Source organism: Ostrea edulis, chromosome 5 (genome assembly GCF_947568905.1).
Source record: "Ostrea edulis chromosome 5, xbOstEdul1.1, whole genome shotgun sequence".
NCBI lineage: Eukaryota > Metazoa > Mollusca > Bivalvia > Ostreida > Ostreidae > Ostrea > Ostrea edulis.
This window is the reverse complement of record NC_079168.1, coordinates 1,754,221-1,758,634: the sequence shown is the minus strand read 5'-3', so window position 1 is coordinate 1,758,634 and position 4,414 is coordinate 1,754,221.

Here is a 4,414-nt window from a genome sequence, read left to right as displayed (position 1 = left end):
CTGTTGGTCATTTATTAGATTTACGGAAACTTTTACTGAAATATGCAGGTAAAAAGTTCAAGAAAAAACGGAAAACCAGAATGTGTTCATATGTAGTTTGTAAGCCTGGTTCCTTCTTGTAAAAAATTTTTTCGGATTAGTACCATATGTATATTTTTGATTAGTACCTTTTTGACTATGTCTACTATGTCTACATTTCTACATTTCTCTATGTCTACATTTCTACATGTCTACATTTCTACATGTCTACATTTCCCTATGTCTACATTTCTCTGTCTACATTTCTCTCTGTCTACATTTCTCTATGTCTACATTTCTCTATGTCTACATTTCTACATGTCTACATTTCTACATGTCTGTATTTCTACATGTATATGACTATGTCTACATTTCTCTATGTCTACATTTCTCTATGTCTACATGTCTACATTTCTCTATGTCTACATTTCTCTATGTCTACATGTCTACATTTCTCTATGTCTACATTTCTACATGTCTACATTTCTACATGTCTACATGTCTACATTTCTCTATGTCTACATGTCTACATTTCTCTATGTCTACATGTCTCTATGTCTACATTTCTCTATGTCTACATGTCTACATTTCTCTATGTCTACATTTCTACATGTCTACATTTCTCTATGTCTACATGTCTACGTGTCTACATGTCTACATTTCTCTATGTCTACATGTCTACATTTCTCTATGTCTACATGTCTACATTTCTACATGTCTACATGTCTACATTTCTACATGTCTACATGTCTACATTTCTCTATGTCTACATGTCTACATTTCTCTATGTCTACATTTCTACATGTCTACATTTCTACATGTCTACATGTCTACATGTATATGACTATGTCTACATTTCTACATGTCTACATTTCTACATGTCTACATTTCTCTATGTCCACATTTCTACATTTCTCTATGTCTACGTGTTTACATTTCTACATGTATATGACTATGTCTACATGTCTACATTTTTCTATGTCTATATTTCTACATGTCTACATTTCTACATGTATATGACTATGTCTACATTTCTCTATGTCTACATGTCTACATTTCTCTATGTCTACATTTCTACATGTCTACATTTCTCTATGTCTACATTTCTACATGTCTACATTTCTACATGTATATGACTATGTCTACATTTCTACATGTCTGCATTTCTCTATGTCTACATTTCTCTATGTCTACATTTCTACATTTCTCTATGTCTACATTTCTACATGTCTACATTTCTACATGTATATGACTATGTCTACATTTCTACATGTCTACATTTCTCTATGTCTACATTTCTCTATGTCTACATTTCTACATGTCTACATTTCTACATGTCTACATTTCTCTATGTCTACATTTCTACATGTCTACATTTCTCTATGTCTACATTTCTACATGTCTACATTTCTACATGTCTACATTTCTCTATGTCTACATTTCTCTATGTCCACATTTCTACATTTCTCTATGTCTACGTGTTTACATTTCTACATGTATATGACTATGTCTACATGTCTACATTTTTCTATGTCTATATTTCTACATGTCTACATTTCTCTATGTCTACATGTCTACATTTCTACATGTCTACATTTCTACATGTATATGACTATGTCTACATTTCTACATGTATATGATTATGTCTACATTTCTACATGTATATGATTATGTCTACATTTCTCTATGTCTACATGTCTACATTTCTCTATGTCTACATTTCTACATGTCTACATTTCCCTATGTCTACATTTCTCTGTCTACATTTCTCTATGTCTACATTTCTCTATGTCTACATGTCTACATTTCTCTATATCTATATTTCTACATGTCTACATTTCTACATGTATATGACTATGTCTACATTTCTACATGTATATGACTATGTCTACATTTCTCTATGTCTACATGTCTACATTTCTCTATGTCTACATTTCTACATGTCTACATTTCTCTATGTCTACATTTCTACATGTCTACATTTCTACATGTATATGACTATGTCTACATTTCTCTATGTCTACATTTCTCTATGTCTACATTTCTCTATGTCCACATTTCTACATGTCTACATTTCTACATGTATATGACTGTCTACATTTCTACATTTCTACATGTCTACATGTCTACATTTCTACATGTCTACATGTCTACATTTCTCTATGTCTACATTTCTACATGTCTACATTTCTACATGTCTACATTTCTACATGTCTACATTTCTACATGTCTACATTTCTCTATGTCTACATTTCTACATTTCTCTATGTCCACATTTCTACATTTCTCTATGTCTACGTGTCTACATTTCTCTATATCTATATTTCTACATGTCTACATTTCTACATGTATATGACTGTCTACATTTCTACATGTATATGACTGTCTACATTTCTACATGTATATGACTATGTCTACATTTCTCTATGTCTACATTTCTCTATGTCCACATTTCTACATGTCTACATTTCTACATGTATATGACTGTCTACATTTCTACATGTCTACATTTCTACATGTCTACATGTCTACATTTCTACATGTATACATGTCTACATTTATACATGTCTACATTTCTCTATGTCTACATTTCTCTATGTCTACATTTCTCTATGTCTACATTTCTACATGTCTACATTTCTACATGTCTACATTTCTACATGTCTACATTTCTCTATGTCTACATTTCTACATGTCTACATTTCTCTATGTCTACATTTCTACATGTCTACATTTCTCTATGTCCACATTTCTCTATGTCTACATTTCTCTATGTCTACATTTCTCTATGTCCACATTTCTCTATGTCTACATTTCTACATTTCTCTATGTCTACGTGTCTACATTTCTCTATATCTATATTTCTACATGTCTACATTTCTCTATGTCTACATGTCTACATTTCTCTATGTCTACATGTCTACATTTCTCTATGTCTACATGTCTACATTTCTCTATGTCTACATTTCTACATGTCTACATTTCTCTATGTCTACATGTCTACATTTCTCTATGTCTACATTTCTACATGTCTACATTTCTACATGTCTACATGTATATGACTATGTCTACATTTCTACATGTCTACATTTCTACATGTCTACATTTCTCTATGTCTACATTTCTCTATGTCCACATTTCTACATTTCTCTATGTCTACGTGTTTACATTTCTACATGTATATGACTATGTCTACATGTCTACATTTTTCTATGTCTACATGTCTACATTTCTACATGTATATGACTATGTCTACATTTCTACATGTATATGACTATGTCTACATTTCTCTATGTCTACATTTCTACATGTCTACATTTCTCTATGTCTACATTTCTACATGTCTACATTTCTACATGTATATGACTATGTCTACATTTCTCTATGTCTACATTTCTCTATGTCTACATTTCTACATGTCTACATTTCTCTATGTCTACATTTCTACATGTCTACATTTCTACATGTCTACATTTCTACATGTCTACATTTCTCTATGTCTACATTTCTACATGTCTACATTTCTCTATGTCTACATTTCTACATGTCTACATTTCTCTATGTCTACATTTCTCTATGTCTACATTTCTACATTTCTCTATGTCTACATTTCTCTATGTCCACATTTCTACATTTCTCTATGTCTACGTGTCTACATTTCTTTATATCTATATTTCTACATGTCTACATTTCTACATGTATATGACTATGTCTACATTTCTCTATGTCTACATTTCTACATGTCTACATTTCTCTATGTCTACATTTCTACATTTCTCTATGTCTACATGTCTACATTTCTCTATGTCTACATTTCTACATGTCTACATTTCTCTATGTCTACATTTCTCTTTGTCTACATTTCTACATTTCTCTATGTCTACATGTCTACATTTCTCTATGTCTACATTTCTACATTTCTCTATGTCTACATTTCTACATGTCTACATTTCTACATGTCTACATGTCTACATTTCTACATGTAAATGACTATGTCTACATTTCTACATGTCTACATTTCTCTATGTCTACATGTCTACATTTCTCTATGTCTACATTTCTACATGTATATGACTATGTCTTCATTTCTACGTGTATATGTTGGGACTACTTAGTTATGGAGCTTATTACATGTAGGTTCCTGGGTTGTTACAGATGTTTGACCTTGAAGTTTTAAATTGTTGGGTCGCTATGGTAATACATGTGGTTATGCAGACTGAACAGCAATATTTTGTATAATTTTACTAACTTTCATATCAAAGAGTTTTGTTAACTTTGTGTATGTGTTTTGAATTTGGAGAGGTCAAAAGACCACAACACGAAGGAAAGAGCTGCTATAAAGTAATGAAGAGGCCCATGGGCCCTTTTGGTCACCTGAGTAACATGCAGCGACCCT